Source organism: Alligator mississippiensis, chromosome 7, assembly GCF_030867095.1.
Source record: "Alligator mississippiensis isolate rAllMis1 chromosome 7, rAllMis1, whole genome shotgun sequence".
NCBI classification, from domain to species: domain Eukaryota; kingdom Metazoa; phylum Chordata; order Crocodylia; family Alligatoridae; genus Alligator; species Alligator mississippiensis.
The window spans coordinates 38,197,456-38,216,633 of record NC_081830.1 but is presented as its reverse complement, the minus strand read 5'-3'; the positions used below and the strand labels follow the sequence as shown (position 1 = coordinate 38,216,633).

The 19,178-nt window shown below is 47.6% G+C and overlaps 1 protein-coding gene across 19 annotated transcripts in view; it reads left to right on the top strand.

The window, feature by feature from the left end:
• Positions 1–357: 357 nt before the first annotated feature.
• KIF1A (kinesin family member 1A) overlaps positions 358–19,178 on the top strand; it is a 143,623-nt gene continuing 124,802 nt past the window's right edge. For all 19 annotated transcript variants that reach the window (XM_059730860.1, XM_059730859.1, XM_059730857.1 and 16 more), the window contains exon 1: positions 358–517. The gene's annotated coding sequence lies outside the window, so the exon portion shown is untranslated. The remainder of the gene's footprint in view (positions 518–19,178) is intronic.

Here is a 19,178-nt window from a genome sequence, read left to right as displayed (position 1 = left end):
TGATCGGCAAGGGTTGGAGATCCTATCTGGGAATAGGTGCATGAGGGGTCCTGTCTGGGCCCCATCTACTAGGGACCAAGAGGTCCTCTCTAGAGGGTGGCTGGGGCGATGTGCACTCTTGGGCGAGGCCGGTGTGCTCCCGTGAGATCCTTCTCCCTGCTGTGCTCTCCTCTCCCCAGACTGCTGAGGCAGTGCAGTTCCGCAGTGATGGACCATTTCTGTAAGCAGTGATGTCACAGCTCCATCATCAGCACCAGCAACAGCGTTGGGAGAGTGGCAGGCCCTCCTCCCAGCCCTGTAGGCAGGCAGCCCAGCCCCAGCCAACCAGCTCGCAGGCCCAGAAGGGGTGGGGGTGGGCAGTGAACCTGCAGAAACAGAGATTCACAGCAAGCAAGCAGCAGCAGCATCACGAGAGCTCAGCATCTGGGAGCTGAGGAAAGCGCAGCCTGGCCAAGCCCCAGCTGAAGCCGGCCCAATGACAGGCCTAAGTGCAGGGAGCCATTAATCCACTGCAAAGGTAAGAGCATCCTCCCTCTGCCCTTATTCCCAGCATTCAGAGGCCCGGGAGCTGTCCGCTCCACTTCCATGCCTGCCTAGTGCAGGACAGCTCCAGTCCCTGGTGCTTGTCCAGGAGCCCTGCTGTCTGTGCCTGGGTAAGGGGACGTGCCTGTTCTGATGCCTTTTAGGTCAGATTCCTCTGTCCCCTCCCCCCATTCAGCGCTGTTTCAGAGAACAATGAGGCAGATTCAGAGCCACCCGACCCTTTGTGTTGGAGTTGGGGATTTATTGGCAATGCTGTGGCGGGGGCAGCAAGCCTGGCTTCTCCCCACCCCTGCTTTCCCACTGCCAGTCTGAGCCCTTGTGCCACCCTAGGGCAGGGCTGGGGGAAGAGATGTTCATTTCAGTTCTGTCCTGCTGCTTTTCCACCCCCACCCAGATGAAACAAGCACAGAGCGAAGGAGCCGTCCTCTGGGGCTGGTGGGTGGTGGGGGCAGAATCAGCTGATGTCATGCCCAGTAAGGCTGGGTTCTGTTAACCTTTGCATGGACAGAGAGGGACTGGGAAAGGGCACCGGTGCTGGGAAAGGATCATCACTGGGGACTGGAGATGCAGGAGTGGAAGACTGCCAGGGAGGGGCTGGGGGGAGGGGGTGGAAATTGCTTCTCTGGTAAATCATGAATACTGCTGGCTGCTCAGCCCGGCTCTGGGGTGGCTCCCTATGGCTCTTTACTGCCCTACCCTGGTTATGCACTCACCCCTGAAGTAAGGGGGTCTGGCTGGTGAGTTCTCATGGGATCCCTTCCTAAAGACTAGGTGTGGCTATCCCCCATTGCGCTCTGCTCCTTCCCCTTTCTCCAGGTCCCCACCCTCCCTGCTTCCCTGGGCAGAGCCTCAGCTTTGCAGGGCCTTGGGAGAAAGGGACTGCTCCTGCGTATTGTGATGAACACATTGCTGCATATGTTACAGGGAGGAATCCAGTGAGCAGGGCTTACAGAGCAATTCTGCATCAGTAATAAATATCACCCCACCCTGCTTCTGACAAATGGATGGAGAGAATGCAGAGTCATGGGCTTGGACTGGGGGCTTTCCTCCAGTGGGTGGGAGCCAAGGGAGTCAGACTGCCTGGGGGTCCAGCAGTGCTCGTGACTGGGAGGACTTCCACACCTGGCTATTTGTGGGGAAGTGGGATTTTCAAGAGGAACACGTCAGGGAAGGTGCATTCAAAATGTCCGTCTCCTCTGTCTGTGGGCAGCTCTGCCTCTCTGGGGGGTTGCTTGCTTGCCTTCTGAGTTAGGGCATGCAATCGGAGGATGGAGCCAAAGGCTTCACAATGAATAAGCATCTTACAGGGAAGTAATGGATGGACGTGCATGTTAAAGAGCAGCCTGATCTGCTGGAATGCAGAAGGGCCCCAGCCCTCAACTCAGCTGAGCGCTGCTGCCTCTGATGCACATGAAGGAAGGCGTTACTGACCAGGGAGAATTTTGGCAACAGTCTGTCTCCAAAATGAGAAGAGGTTGGGACCTGGGGCTTGGCTGGGTAACCGTGCTGATGTGGTGGCCATTTTGCAGGTTTTTGAGGCTGTGCTGCTGTAGCAGTTGGGCTGGATCATGTGCTGTAAGGTTCCAGGGTCTCAGACTCAGCCAGCAGTGGCTGCATGTTTATTTGCTGGTGGTGAAGAGGATGAGAGAAGGGGTGTGCTATGATCCATAGGTGGTTACTGCCCACCCTGTGGCTCAAGTGTACCTGAGCACCTGCACTGCAAGCCAGACAGCCCCTTAACTGCTCTCTGACTTCACTCAGCTGCCCAGACAAAGAGGAGGGAAATTGGAAAGGCTGGCATTTGCCCCACCTGGCAGCATGCCCTGTCCTGCAAGAGTCTCAGCTTTGAGAATGATCTCCCCTCCTCTGGCACCATTGGCCAGTATTGGCTGGGAGCATGGGGGAGGTGCTGCTCCCACACAGAGGACTGAGGTGCAGAACATGCACTGTCTGCCTCTCAGGCACTTGAGGCCATCTTGAGCAGTGTGGCTGCCCGTCAACATGGCTGCATGCAGTTATCCTGGGTAGGGGCTGTGGGCAGCCTGAATTCTATCTCCTCTCATGAGACTGGGAGCAGTTCTGCAGTTACCTTTAACTAACATGAAGGGGAGCAAGTACTTGGCACCAGTGAAAGGTGGGAAATGCCATTTCCTAGCTCATCCCAGACTGGGTTCCAGAGGGTCAGTCTTCTGCGTGGAAGCCAGGTGAGAATGATAACAGGGGCAGTGGTAGAGAACCTGACCCTTCACACACAGGTATGGAGTTACCTACAGCTTGGTACAAGCCTCTGTCACTGCCAGTGTCCAACAGAGCAAGGAAACAAGGCTGATTTGCCAGCTGCAGTAGTGCAGCCCAGTGTGGTAAGCCTTGCCTCATGTACTTAAAGAAAGATCTGGTTGGGGGCTTGGGTCACAGGGTGGAAAGTTGCTTCACTCTATGTAGGCTTTAGCTCCAGTCACCAAGCAGCCCAACATTTCTGCTAACACAAGCAGCATTTGATCCATCATCATTAGGCTTCTGGGTCAACCTCCTCAGAGATGAAAGGAGTGAGATCCTATATATTGGAATGGTTGTTTCGGTCTGCTTGTTTGTAGACTCTGGAAGATGGGAATTCAGCCTCCTACGCTGTAACCCATGCACTGGGGCTTCCCAGTGGCTCTGGCTGGATGGCTTTTTCCTGAAATGCCCAGGAAGATTAAGCTGGTATTTGTATTCTTTGAGGGTTTAAAGTGACTTAACAGTTGTCCAGCTGTCATATGATCTTTACAATGAATCCAGAAAGGTTGGGGTGTTTTTGGCAAGTATAATGGCTAGAATAGAATAGTAGTAGCTAGAAGGTATTTTTAAATAATAATGACAAGAGTGTCAGCAGAGCACACTGAGTACTATCTCAATGTGATCCCTGGGCTAGGACAGAACATGTTTCTAGTTGATGGTGAAAGGGGAATTTAGGAAGAATGCAATGACCCACAAAGCAATTTGGCCAGGATACCCTGACTAAGCTATGCAGGCTCCCTCCACTCCCAAGGATACCCCATGTATTCCACACACATACAGTAGTGCCATTCTCCCATTCCTACTCTTGTAAATAATGCCACAGCCCTGGGTCATATAGCTAGAAGAAGGTGGAGAGAGTAGAGGCCAGTAAATCCCAGGCACAACTGGACACTAAGTCTGTGGTAGCCAGCTGACAGGCTGCAGGCTTTGATGAGATGGCAAATATTTCTGATCCCAGTCACTTGCTTACCCTTCATATTTCAGCCCCAATTATTTGCTCTTGTCCTTATGGGAGAGCTTTTTCCCTGGTGTCTTCTCTGCTTCTCCTTCCTCAGACCCTCACTTCATCAGGGCATGTTTCCCTAGACAGTGGCAGGGCCTAGTGAGAGACTCAAGCCTCCGCCCTCTCCCTCGCTGTGCAGCACACACAACGCAGCCTTTCTGTTTCATGAGGACTCTTGGGTTCCAGCCTGAGGAAGGGCTACAGATGTGAGATGAAAACGCCCACTGATGAATGGACTTTTGCGGGCTCTCCCCACTGAATGTTGAGCAAATCCCTGACACATCCAAGAGCGGCTCCTCCAAGTAATGTGCTCAGGGTTTGTATTGCCTGGTGCTGTTTCACCGGAGCCTTGTTCCCTGCAATCATTAAAGCCTGTGCAGAGGGAGTAGAAAATGTTACAGCTTGCACATGGATATTTTTTTATGCTCATTTTCCAGAGGGCTCAGTGGCTGCAGTAGGGGAGGGACATTCAGCCTACAGTGACTTTTTCAGTTATTTAGGTGTGATGAGGGGAGCTGGACACAACCCCCCTCAGGAGCCCTTCAGATCCGCTCCATGTATAAGCAGGAGCATGCCACTGCTTAGGTACAAGGGGTTTCTTGAACCACCATCCAGTGTTATCTGGCCATCACCATTGGGCTGGTAACAGTGGTGGGGTGGATTTCCCATACTTGTATGAGACCTATTGGCTCAGCCATTTTGAAGCAAGGGGCGAAATATTAGCAGTATGTTGGTGACAGCAGCAGTGTCAATCTCTGGTCCCATGAGCCTTGTGAGCTTGGAGGAACTGCCAAATGTCAGAGCTGCCTTATCCCCAGGACAGCAGGTTGTTCTGCTGTGCCAGGGACAGTGATGGGCGGTGTCTCTTTTTGGTGCTCAGTGAGCAGACTGGTCTGGAGTGAGCAAGCCCAAGCCCGCCCTGGTGCAGGCAGGCATACCTCTGGTGGCCTCCATTGTTGGAGGTGGCAGGTGTCTGTACCAAGTGTGAAATAGAGCTGGAGTGCCAGGCTGAGCATCCTGCCAGCCACCTCTTCTCACAGAAGTCCTGCTGCACTGGGCAGGAAAGGAAGGGAATAGGACCTCTGGTTTGGGTGTCTGAGAGCCTGTCACCCCCACAGTACATCTCCTGTGGCAGTTGATAGATTTTGCACTCACACTGAAAGCCCTGAACTACCCATAGAGCAGACAGGGAGTAACTTAGAGACCTCTTCATTTCCCCCCCCTGGACAATCAAGTCCACACAGCAGCACACCTCCTTTGTTGATGGCTAGGCTCCAGGGTACCACACCCCCAGGACATTCATCTCTGTTACTTTCCAGGCATTTGCTTTGGGCTTGATATTGCAAGAAACCTCAGAGAAATGGCCAGGCAATGAGAAAAAAGTGGACAAGGCTTGAGAAACAAAAGGAAAGTGATTCCCAGAGCAGAGCTGGTTCTGCAGTACAAATACCACTCAGAGCCTGGAAATGAGCAGTGGATAAGCATGACATCAGCCTATTGTTGTCTTCAGCATGGTTTGACTGGGCCTGACAAGAGCATTCCCTGTGCAAATTGCACAGTTGTCTGTCATTCAGATGCCTCCAAAATGAGAACATCAGGCCTTGTCCCCAGATGGGGTAAATCAGCCTCCATCCAGTGAAATCAGATGGACAACCCTTCCCCCCTCACTGGCTGATTTACTCTGGCTGTGGATCTGGGCCCAATATCACCTGATCTGTGATGTTCTGCCCATTGTTTGTGTACTTCTCTCTCCACACCTGCCATGCCCCTGCCCCTGCTGGGCTTGGCTGCCCAGCTAGAGTGGGTGCAGATGGTTTCCTGTGTGCACGAGGAATCCATTTTCTCAGACACAGCAGGGATCTCGTGAATCAGCTGGAGTGAAAGCTACCCTTAAAACAGAACATGGCATGGGAGAGCGTCCCCCCAAGGCTGGAGCTTTGGGGTGGGGAAGCCCCTATAGAGGCTATTCTGGCTGCAACCCAAAGGGAAAACCCCTGCACTGAGCAAGTTCTTAATCACGCCTCTCCCAAACTTGCTGATTTTTGGACAGCTCCAGAGCACAGACAGGAGGGACCCAGGGGATCCTTCCTGCCTCAGACACTTCTTTGTGGCTCTCCTGCCTCTTCCAGGCATCCGAGTTGGTCACTTGAAAAAAAGTAATTTCGTGGTGAACGAGATTGCATTGGGTGATATGGATCTGACAGTGGTTTTAATATTGCACTGGGCTTTTAAGGGGTACAGTTGAGGCTGCTGGGGAAATACAATGACTAAGGAGCAGCCATATCCTGCTGATGGAGTCCAGTGTTCGTCCCTGCCTTGGCCGACAGAAAACAGAACATATCAGGTTCATTGCGGGTCCCCTTCCACCTTCTCTTTCCTTCCCCCGCCTGGATGTTGGGGGAGTGGTCACATCTTGGGTAGGTGAAATGATGATGGTAGGGCCACATCCTCCGAGATGCCATGGAGGAAGGCTTATGTGGGCTAGAGCTGAGGGTGTTGGTTGTTTGAAGGAAGCAGCCGTTGACTTTGCATGAGCCTTGTGGTGACAGTGGAGCTTCTGTGTCTGGCTGGAGTCTGAAGCAAGGGCCAGGGGCCTCTACTGCATTAGCCACCATGAAACCTACTAGCAGCTGTCAGCGTCATGGCTGCTATGACTATGGAGTAAGGCCCAATACTGAGCCTTCGTATGGAACCCATGGAGGGTAATCCTCACTCCTGGCTGCAGGATCTCATCCTCCGCCCCCTCCCCTCCGTTCCCCAGTGGGAGCCATGAGCCCAGCAGCTGGAGGGTGGTTAGAGCTATTGCTGCAGTCGGTACTGCACTTAGCTTCCTGAATTATTGATTTTGAAAACAAACCCCATGATGGACTGTGAGCACTCTGCTCATGCACCCCAGCTCTGGGCAGCAAGGGAAGCTTGCTTGGATTTTGCTGGCTCCACAGAGATACGGCAGAGGTGCAGAGGAAAGCAGAAGAGAGGGCTGTTGTTTTTCTTCTTGCTCCCAGCCATCTCCCACAGCTTCCTCCTGCCTTTTGAGCAGTGTCTGCCAGGTGCCTGGCAGAGCGTGAGGCTATTGCATCATGTCACAGCAAGGGGAATTCAGGCTTGGGATCCTGTCTGTGCCCATAGCAGGGGGAAGGGGAAGGAGATGCTTCCTGGTGGAGGGATGGGTCTGATCTTGTGGAGTGGTTGATTCTGGGCAGGTGGTCTTCCTCTGAGCATGGCAGGCAGATTGCAGTCTGGGTGTCTGAGCAGCTCTCATTGGGGCCTGGAACAAGAGATTTTCTAGGTAAAGGGAAGTGGGCACTGATTCCTTTTGGCCCTTGCTAAGTGATGGAAGTGTCAAGGGCTGTTCTGCTAGGGAGCTGTTGACCCCCCATCCTGTTGAGTCAGGGCATACTGAACCAAGGGGTGGGGTGTGAGTGGGCTGTGATGGGGATTAAAAGAAATCTCATTACCTAATCCCTGCTAAATTAACAGGATCAGTTGATCTTAACACACCCCAGTGGGCCTTTGGGTTATCTCATAGGTGTAAAATGCCCTAATGAAGGAAAGAGCCGGCCCTATCTCTGGCTGGAATCTTGTTGGGTCTCATGAGCTAAGCAATGTTGAGCCTTTTGTGTACTGAGCAGGATGGGAAACCCCTCAGGAAAGCTCACAGGCATCAGGGGGTTGTGCTGGGGGCAGAGTGGGGGGCAGAAGATAGCAGGCTGCTCTTTACCCCAGGACTGAATCACTGCTGTGTCACAGTGCTTAGGCAACACCTGACACAGGCCCTTGTCTGCTTTGTCTGCTGCTGTGTTGCCATTCAGTCCCATATAGGGTCCTGTCCTTTATTCTCCACATGGCTGATTCATGGCAGGCAGATAAGTCAGGCCTCTTCAGAACTGCAAAGTGGTCCTGAAGTTGGTGCTATTAGAAGGGGAGTGAGTAGCAGATCTGTGATCTTCCCTTTGCTTCCAAAGGGCACAGTTTTCCCATGTAGGAGCCCAAAGATAGGTTTGAACATACCACCCGTACATTTGTGCCAATCCCTCTTCTCATTTAGTAGGAGTGATGAGCTATTACCCAAAGTGGACCAGACATTAAAAAGGAACAATTAAAATATATATTAACTAGAGCTGGTCCAAACCAATCTACATGACTTTTTTTCTGGAAAATTTTCTTGAAGTTCTTAGAGATTTTATTGGGAAAAAAGTTCCCAAATTTTTCAGATTTTGGACAGAAATTTTCAGAACTGACTGGATTTTTTTAGCCCCAAATTATTCCATTGAAAAATCATTTTTTCATCTCAGCTATCCATCAGGAAAACAGAAACAGAAAAATATGTTGAATCAACGTTTAGAAAGAAATTCAATTGTTCATTTTGAAATGTGTATTCAAAAGGAAAAAAAATCATTGGCGTTTCTATTTCTGTGTCATTTTGGGACCTAGTTTCAGTTTGAAATTAGTTTTAAATAGATATTTTAAAAGAAATGACTTGCTTTCATTGGAAATGACTTGCTTTCATTGGAAATATCTTAAATTTTCATTTCATTGTTTCCCAAGCAACACTTTCTCAGGGGTTTCCATGACATGAATGTTTTGGATATGTGGACTTTTGATACTCATTTAAGATGAAAAGCCAGTGTCAGTATATTGGGATGTCCCATGAATGAGAGAGTCCATTTTCTGACTCTCTCTGTTTTTTTCTTTTTGGATGAAAATTGAAATATTTTTATTTTTGTTGACTTCTTTTGGGGGGAAACATGTAATTTATTGACCAACTGTAATAGACAGGAGCCAAATTCTGAGGTCTTTTTTCTATTCTTTTCATGTACTTACCCAGAAAAAATTCCCACTGGAATGAAGTGGAATTTTTCCTGGAGTAAAGATGTAGAAAACATCTCATAGATTTCAGAAGCTGAGCTATCTAGCTTAAATATAACCTTAATAGAATGTGAATTAAAACAGTAGGTTTTAATATAGATAAGCTAGAATTGTAATTCTCTTTCTATAAATATATTAGGTATATGGGAACAGTGGTCATTGTTGTGTAGCATATTGTGCAGTACTTGTACATGGTTTATATTATTTGAGCAAAGGGTGATATATATAAAGATTTTTTTTTCTCAAGAAACATGTTGGACTCCCCCAGCCTTGGGGAGCAGTTCCAACTGCCCTAATGGCCATGGCAGGAGCGCTCACACCATGGCCCTGTTAGATTCTAACAAAACTGCAAATTCTGCTCAATACCTGCCATCAACACTCGCAGAGAGGACATGAGAAGAAGAACGGGAGCAGTGTTCCACTTAGTTTTAGTCAGTCTTTTAGAGACATGCAGGATTGCTTGTATATTTTTAATTCTACCTTTTTACATCTTGGAGATGAAAGTGGTTTCCCTGAGGTCTGTCACCTTCTTCTTTCTCACAGATCATCTCATCAGCTGTACACTGCCCACCCTCACCTGCAGACTAGCCTCTTTTTAATGAAAGGAGTGTGGCCTCATAGTTCTTCTGTCCCCTTTCTCCCAGCCCTCTATACATTTGATTGCCTGACGTAGCCCAAGTTCACAGCTGACCTCTTTTGCTGGTGTTTTCAATTGAGCAAATCCTTTTTTATATATTAGTGGGATCTTTAATTGATGTTTTATTATTCAGTTGAGTGTGGGGGATATTTAAATCAGTTGTGTAGAGCACAGGCCCTAAAAATATTTGAATAAATGACCACAGGAAAGCTCTCAAAATCCATCATGGCTGCATCCAGTGCTAGCCATAACAGAAGGCACCATTTGTACCTACTCATCCCTATTTTAGTCATCATTCTGCAGCTTCTGCTGTCAGTCAGTTTTGTGCTTTCTGCTTATCACATACAGAATGAGCCTGTGTTTTTTTTAAGACTTGAACCCAAAGAGGAATAGGATTTAGGTGCAATTAGCTTGAATACATAGGGCTGAATTTTCAAAAGAGCTGAGCATGTTGGGTACTGATTACTTGAGAGTCTGTCCCTGGCCTCTCTGGAGCACCTCTCCTGCTAGCCTTAGTGCCCAAAGGTCACAGAAGTCATTGCAGATCCTGACTCCCTTCATGGTCAATAGCATTCCACAACTTCTAAGGAATTCCCCAGTTCAGAACAACTTTTTTTGCTTGGAGGACACCATGGATTCAATCTTCCAGGTTCCTTCTTAGTCATAGCAGGGGTTCAGTACTCATCTCCTCTCTGAAACGGGCCATATTTTTAGTTCTAAGAAGCATCAATGTAGAAATGACATGTACTGTGATTGAATGTGCATTTTGCAGCAGCCACATGCTTTCTCTCTTACAATAAGAGCAATAATCCATTCCTCAGTGTACCATTACCCTAAGAGGACTATGGCTATCTGTTGTGATTACCCAGAGAGGAGTGCGGCAAGAAATTACAAAACACACAAGCTTGTAGAATATCTAGCTTCAATTTAGATACTGCTGTACTGGGTCAAGGCACTTTCCACAAGGAAGTGCAGTAGTTCAGGTTGGGCTCCCACTGACTTCCTGGCTCAAGTCCTAATTGAGGGGATGGGGGGTAAAGGCAAGTTTTCCATCCACTTAGAGTCTCCAAGTATTTCTGTTTCCCATTGAAACAGTGATGGACCCAGTACCTAAGGCAGCTGAATTAACCAAGTGACAAACTAACAGTGCTGCAGAACAGCTAGCTCTGGCCACCTCTGATTTATTTTTCTATTGGTTTCTCCTGGATTCCTTTCCATTTTTTCTCATGTGTCTGTGGGCTGGACAGACAATATCTTGCCCTGTGTCTCCACTTCAGCATCTACTCCAAGGTTTCATGCTGCTTCTATGAAAGCCAGACACCTCCATGTGCTAGCACTGTACTCATGGAAGCAAGTCCTCACTTCATAATGCAGAGGGAGCAAGTTCCATCAGAACAGAATCCTCTTTCAGATCTAGGTGGGATCAGATTCACATCCCAGGCTGGCTAGGTGCAGTGCAGTCTTGGGGTTTGTTTATCCTATAGCTGCTAGCAATATTGGCCTTTGTTTTGGAGCTCTCTACAGTAACAAGATCAACTGCACAGCCAGAGAATGGCAAATAAAACCAGGGCTTTTAATGTCAGCAGGAGCCAAGAAAGAAAGCGTTGGAGTGTTCCCTGATCTGGGAGTGTTGCCCAGCTCAGGAAAATTCAGGTACTCATCAAGAGTGAGTCCAATTAGATAATCTATTATTTATTTATTTATTTATTTGCAGCCCTGTGTCAGGGTTGCATACTCTGTTCTAGACACTGTAAAAATGGGTTGTTGGTATAATGAATGAGGAGCCTATTTTATGAAAGGAGACTAAGGGTGGAAACAGATGTCTGATTTCTCATTTTTGCCACCTTAAAATTGTTTAAGGCAGCACAAATGCAGAGCAAACAGGCATCCATATACTTTGTTGCACCATATGGCAGAAAACTCAGTGGTGCAACAAAAGGTAATAATAGACTTCTGCTTTATTGCAGCAGGCATTTATTATCTTGTGGCACTTTCCCTGTTCAGCCAGCACCATAGTGCTGGCTAGGTAGGGAAAACCTGACTCTCCCTGCTGCCCCAGACCTGCACCATAGGTTTGGGGCAGGGGAAAAGTGCTTCTCCACTCAGCCAGCCCCATGCTTCTCTGCTCATCCCAGCTTTCCCTGCTGCTCCAGACCCACTCCATGGGTTTGTGGCAGTGGAGAAAAGTGTCTTCCCACTCAGCCAGCCTCGTGGGGGAACACCCAGTGTTATACACTGCCCCATACCTGCGCAAGGCACAGGAACACCAGTGTTACCCACTGCTCCAGATCCACGGTGCAGGTCTGGGGCAGTGGGGAAAGTGAAGAGATCATGTTGCTGCTTGTCCTGCACCAACAGAATCAGGACAAGAGGTGACATGTGTTTCTCCCAGTGAAGTGAGTCAGCTCAGGGCTTCTGCCCTGCTGCCCTCCTGCCAGGAGCCCCGTGCCAGCCATGCTGCCATGGTGATGTGCCCTCTGCTTGCCTGGCAGCAGTGGGGGGCACAACTCCATGCCACTGCCTCTGCTGCTGCTGGGTAGGCAGGGGGTGTCTTGCCATGGTGGTGCAACTAGTGTGGGGCTCCCAGGTGGAGCGTAGCAGGGCAGGGAGTCCTGAGCCCACAGTGGCCAGCTCACATGTGCCCCAGCCCTTCACGCAAATCTGGGGGGTGCATGCCCCCCTTCCTGGAAGTGAGCGCAGCAGCAGGGAGCCAGCACCCCTCGATGTCCCCTTAATGAGCTGCCCATGGCTCTGTCCTGCTCCCCGCCTCAACCTTGGGCCCCATGCACAGATGAAGCATTGCCCCCAGGCCCAGCCCCTGCACTCCCTCTCTTACCATGAGGGCCTCAATCTGCCCCCTTACCTCTCCCCCTGACTTACCTGCAGGCAGCTGGGAGAGCCCCTACTGCTGCCTAGGGCTGTTTTCCTGGCCACGTGCATGTATGTATGCTCACAGATGCACATAGCACCCCCTGTGTCCCATTCCCTGCAGCCCTTTGCAGGCAGGAACTCTACCAGCCTATAAGGGGAAACCCACCATTTCCCATGTTTTTCCACGGTGAATGGAAAACACAGATTCCTGCATGACACTGGGAATTTGAGACAAATGCTGTCCTGGAGTTATGCATCCCAGGACCAGGACTCGGTGTTCCCATTTCAGGACTGTTCCACCCAATTAGGAACAGGTGGAGCCTCTTCTCCAGGGGGGCCAGGGCTCTCAAGCCCCCATGTACTTGATGCCTATGACACCAGCATTAGAGGGAGAAACCTGGGGCTTGAGAGGGCACTCAGGCAATCTGGGGCTGAATTCAGACTTCAGCATCCTCAGACCAGACCTCCTGACTTCTGTGGTTCTGGCTTCAAACCAGGCTTCATATATAACAGTTCATGTAAAGGGCTGTATCTGCAGACTGGCTGGTAGCAATATCAGTTCTGTTTACTGTTGTGAGATTGCTAGCACTGATGAGAGTGCACTGGGGTCTAGAAGAGGTAAAATGGAAGAGCAGAGGTAGCAATAGCAGTCAGTGTCTGCAATGAGCAAAGGGAGAGAACTGAGTTGTAACTGCTTTCTGTGGACATCAATTCCAGATGCATTTTACTGAGCCATTCTTGGCCTTACTCCTGCCCGTCTTGTGTCACAATTGAGGCCTTCATTAGCGCTGCAATTTAATAATGCCATTTCCTTCCTCCTCCCCCGGAGCTAAAAGCTGCTGCTCTTAGCATTGTGACTCAGTATCTGAAATGTGTATTAAACCCATTAGCTGCCCACTACCTCAATAGAACTGACCCCAAGCAGCTGCAGGGCAATAGCAACACCATTGACTTGCTGCAGGGAATTGTAGTGCAGAGACTGAGGAGAGTCAGCTGTAAATCCCTCTCTCGGATATGTCCTGCAGAGGGGCCCGCAGGGCTGTGTGCAGCTGGGTAGTAAAAGAATCTCCCACTTAGTTTCAACCTTTGTTTTTAGTGCCAAAACATGAGCCAGTAGTGTAAGGAGCGGTGAGCAACTGGGGCACTAGGGCTGGGCACCCATTTAGAGAGAGTTCATGAATGACAACTACCAAAGCAGCCAGCCCAGCCCCTGGCACAGCCCCTACCACCACCCAGAGCACAAACATATTGGCCATTACACCTATGATACGGGCTAATGAATGCCTCAGACAAAAAGCCCTTGTCTGATGGGAATGAAGTTTAGAGGACAATAGATATCAGTAACTTAAGGCTAAAGGACAGGGGTTAGGGTTAAACACAAAACCAAACATTAGTAAGTGAAAAATGCAGAGCTACAGCCACCTGCATCACCTTAATTCTGACCCCAGCTTGTCACTAGCCCCTGACCTTCCTTTCTTTGCTCCTTCATGTCTACCTTTTGAGTTGTTCTCATTCTGGATCAAGAATAGGTAGAAACACATTAATCACTGCCTTAAGAACTTTTCTATAATCCGGATACTTTTCCTGCAGATCCATGCCAACCCTCACGGGTTTTCTGCAGGTGGCTGAAAGTCCAGGCTCAGCTGAAACTTCAGCCGCTGAGTATTTTCCAACTGATGTTTAGTGATGTTGGCCTCACTACCCACGGTCAATATTCATGATTCTCAGCAAATATTACCCTTCTTCCTAAACAGAAATACCTGAATATTGCCTTTCTTGGCCTAAAGACTGTTGCAAACAGGAGATGCATGAGGATTTGGGAGCATAAATGCCATGTGTTCATGACTATTTTTCTTTCAGTTCATTGCTTCTGTTTTGCACATGGGTTTGAAACCCAAAACCACTTTGACTTAGGAGCCTTATGAGTACATGAAGCAATGGGCCAGGCCTCAGAGGACATAACATGGAAGACCACATTGATTTCAGTGGAGACACATCCATTTTTAACCAGTAGGGTTCTGGCACAGTTGGGTTAATTTTCAGTTTTCCTTCTCATCTGCATTGATTTGATTGAATCATTTTCATTCATGTGCTAGGTCAGATCACTAGATGACAAGAAGGTACATTATCAGTCATTTACATATCAGACTTCCTGTTTGATTCATTCCACAGATCAAATATTTTTACTTCACACAGACAAATACACATAATCTGCAAACACTTATTCATCATCAGAGGTGGGCCTAAGGTCTTTCCAGTTTCTGAAAACAGATTTTTCTTCAGATAAGAAGGGCAATTCTCCTAAGAGATTCAGAACCAATCCAGTGACTTCACATCTGTCTCTAGCCTTTTTTTCAGCAGTAATTGTCAAGCATGGGATGGAAATTTCCACTTTTACCCAGCGTGGCTCAGTCAACTGTCCGTGTTCTAGATGGTTATGTATTGCTTATTTTTTTATTTGTTTAGAAAGGATTCTGGGATATGAGACCATGAGAGAATATTGGAGATGGCTTGACTGTTTGATAGTAGCGTTGAGGAAGATGGAAATGTAGCCTTAAGCTTCCTTTCTGTTCCCCTGCTCTGATCCAGTCTGTTGTAACTGAAAGCAGCCTAAGGGGTGCAGTGGATTACCCCAGCTGGAATCTCCCTCTTCCTCTGGGAGTACAGTGTTTTCTGGCTACACCTCTCCCACCTCACGTAAGGATAGAAATGAATGGTACTGATTGAAGAAGACCCCCCAGCTACACTGTTTGGCAGGTGTCTGCCTGTTTTGTCCTGCAAGGACTGACCCAGATTTTGAGCCCTAGCCTGGAATTTCAGTATGCGTTGTCTATGTGTTCAAACATGGCCATTATTTACAAGGCTAGAAATGAGGTTACTTGGTACATTGTTTCTTGTTCAGATGATGATAAGCCTGTGGTGGCAAGTTATAAATGACACAGGCCTTGGTTTCTCTGTGACTCAATTCCCCATCTGTCCAGTAGGAATAATGGTACTTGCCTAATGTACAAGAGAGTTTCCTTAATACAGAGTTATCATAACTACTGGTACCAAAAGCTAAGGAAGGGATAGTCAAACTTGTGTTTCGAGGTTTAAGATCATATCTAAATAGTAGGAATCAGAATGAGACCTAAGCGAAGGGTGGATGACCTTATATGCTGTGGAGTCCCTATATCTTCCCCTGAAGAAGCTGGAGCTGGTAACTGCCTGGTGTGGATACATGATATGATTACTAAGTTTACCCTGGACTTTACTTCATGGATAATGTACTGTCCTTCAACAAGTGCTATTGCAATGTGTAGCCAGTGGGTGGTGAGGGAGCTGATTTTTCAGGGAGCTAATGCTACCCTCAGGTGAACTTGATGAGAAGGGAGCATACACAAAATATCCACTGGTGTAATGTACACCGATGCATAGTTACTCCTGACTTTCCGAAGGGTAACTTTACACTTCAGTAGAATGGACCTTCACTGGCTTTGTATTTGGTGTACATTCCAACTTTTAATATGGAGTAAAGTCAAATTATTCTGTAGTAAATGTGTTGTGTCTTCATCTCAGAGAAGAGATGCAGGGCTACATGGACCTCAGGACTGATACGGTCTGGCAATTCCTCTAGCTCTTGTGAGGATAAATATAGGAAAGACTGTGTGGTGCTTGAGTACTATGGATGTGAGGACTATATAGATGCCTAAGGGTAGCAATAGTAGGGTTAGAGTATTATGGCAGCCATGATGATCCAAGAAATGCCTGAGAGTAGCAAAACTGCTCCAACTTTATGACTGCTTTATCCAGGATTAAAGCAGGAGTGGTTTTGCCATATTTGCATAGCTCCTGGATTGTCCACATGTAACAATTAGAATGTAACAGCTGCTGCCCTTTTGAAGCAGTTCCAGATGTACATGTGTCCAGATGGAAAATCAATGCAGTAGGCTGGAACAATTACATTGATGAAGATAGGAATCTGTCAGCCCTTGCTGATAATTGTGGGCTATGATATCACTAAGATGGTTTGTTGTGTCTAAAAAGCAGGAATTAACTTTACTTATTAAGAATCACTACAGATTCACTTTAAAGTGTTACTGATCTTTTTTTAATAAATCAGTGTGCTTGCTTGCCTAGTCACAGACAAAACACCTTTGATATTTAATTTGCAAAACACAGATATTTTGGAAATACAGGAGCCAGAAAAAAAAAGTTTTTGAAACTGGCAGTTGTCAAGTGCCTTGTAGAATTTGTTTAACTTTTAAAGAAATGATTAAGCTCTTCCATAATTTAAATTGCTAGCTCTCTGCCCAAAATAGAGCCATCCTAAGCAACCGTATTTCAGTATTTGTAAGCGGAAGCAGATGGCTTTTTGAAAATTTGCTGATATGGTCCAAGATTATGTTTTGTCATTTTGCAGAAAAATCACTTTTTTGGCATGGAACTTAACATTTTTTTTTTCCAAGAAAGAAATCAGCAAAATAGAAATGACTGAAGCATGTTTGAAAACGTAGTTGTGCTCGCCAGGGCCCTGATTCAGGACTGTAATTAAGTACATACTTAAATTCCTTCCCATTCAGGAAAGTACAGAAACGCATGCCTGAACTTTTAAATAAATGGGATTTAAGGACATGATTGGAACCTACTAATACTAAAGTTAAATTGGTGCTTAATTGCTTTCCTGAATCATGGCCTAGACTTGGTGCTGGTGAGAATATTTTTTGCAGTGCCGATCTAAAATTGATTTTTTACTTTTGTGAGTGATACCCCTTTAATTTTGAAATGGGCTGTACCTCTTCAAATACTCCCTCTTTCCTTATAAAGATTTTGTTCACAATGATGCGATGAATACAGCTGGTTGAAAAATTTCCATTGTAATGTGATTCTTGGACAGAACATACCCTTTTCTTTTACCACAACATTTTTTGAAAAATGTTCATGTTGCTCCAAGTTTTTCATTTTTCCCAGTGCTTTTTTCTATTTTGTGAATTTCCCCTCCCCTTTTTGTTACATTTTTCTAAGACCATTTTCTGCAGATTCTTTGGGTTTTCATTTTCCAGGGGAGAAAAAAAGGTGTGTTGGAGGGATAAATAAGTCTGCTTTATTTTTTTTAAGCGGCTTCCCTCCTTTTCCTCCAGTAGAAACATTGGCATAAGTTGGGCAGGGTGACCAAGGTGGCTGCCCTGGGTGCTGATTTGAGCACAGGGTGGGGAAAAAATGGCTGCTACTGCACCAGCACTAGAAGCAGCAACCAGCAGTTGCTATTGTCCCTGTGGGGTAGCTACCCCAGGTGCTCAGCGATGACGTTACGCCCCTGTGTAGACATACATTAAAAACAGCAAGAATGTGGAGTTTTCCCCCCAACCAAAGGTTTTTAGAAATAATCTGGTGATTTTTTAATTTAAAAAAGTCTCAATGAAAACTTAAATAAGAAAATTCCTGGAAAATTTCCAGTGAAATGAAAGATTATCTTCTTTTTCCAGAAGATTCTCACAGTTCCCCTAGGGAAGGACAGTCTGCCCTGGGGTGGGTCAGATGGAAAGTTAACGACTGCTGCTCCTCTCGCCCTCAGCTGTTGACTGTCCTGGCGTGGATGGTATTGTTGGATCAATTAGGTGCCTAAATCTGCTAAGTATGATCCTATCCTGCTCAGTTTGAGTTCCAAAAAATCCATTAATGCATCTATTTATAAACTTGTGGCCATCCGAGGCTCACAATTAAATTGCAAAAAAGTGGCAAGGAGAAGGTGGATCCATCCACCTATAACGTTTTCAGGGACTGAAGCAGGATGCGTGGCTACATCCATTTAGGGGCATGTAGGTTGAGGACAAGTTGGCCTTGGGAGTACAGTGGCAGGGGCAGTAACACCGAGTGCAGTAGTTGAGCTGTTGACAGTTTAGGAGCTTGTTTCTCCCACTCCACGTTGGCTGCCCTCTCCCAGCCCAGGTCTGTCCACGTGCACTGCCTCAAAGAGTAGCCAGTGCTGAGCACAGGCTTGAGAGCTCTGGGCAGAAGGGGGAAGGGCAGCGCAGGGGGAAGAAAGAAGAGGAAGCCATGCAATGGAAGGAGAGAAAAGGCCAAAGGGCAAATGAGAGGAAAAGGGGGCACCCAGGGTGGGGCCCTGGGTGGGAAGCACCACTAGGGTAAAGAGGTGCATTAGTTTTCCGAAAGGATCTTCTTCCTGGATGCCAGAGGTCCGAGGCTCGGTGTCCTCTTGGGTCAGGATCGTCTTGCTTTCCCCAAGGGGTAGAAGTAAAGAGGTCTCACAGCAGGTTCCTGGCCAGGCTCTTCTGCTTGCAAGGCCAAAGCCCAATCCACACAGCCAAACAACACAATTACACCCAGAAGGAATGACATTTTGATGCTCTGAGTTATTTCTAACCCCTGTGGCCAGATGTGGTTGGTTTTAAATCAACCCAAGGGCTGTTTTGCTGAGAGCTGAACCTGGCACCTGAAAAGCAAACGTACCTGTTCTGCTCCCTCAGGCGCCCAGAGTAGCGGTTTGGGGATGAGGACGCTGCCATCAGTCTTATCAATCATGCAGCAGGCAGAATGGAAATCAGCTCCCGTTTCTCACTGCCACGGCTCTGCTGCACACGTTCTGCTGACAATAGTAAAATCTTCTTTTTTGTCAGTAACAATCCAATTAGGGAGTGAAACCTCTGAGGAATCAAGAGCTGTGAATAACAAGATGCACATTGCTGAGCCTTGCTGCAGTACAGGCTGGTCCTCAAATTGGCTCTTACTTTGTGGAGGATGGGGCTGTATCCTGTGGGTTCAGTGCACAACTAGTGCAAAAGCCTTAGTGAAACACAGTGGTGTTTCTGATGAGAATGTGCTTTGTACCCTCACCCTGCACGAAGACAGAGAGAAGCCGAACAGATTTAGGGTGGACAAAGGGTTGGAGGATAAAACCACATGGAGCTATGAAATCCCTCCTGGAGACTTTCATCCATTAACACACCATGCCACCAGTTGAAGCCCTTGGGATGACTT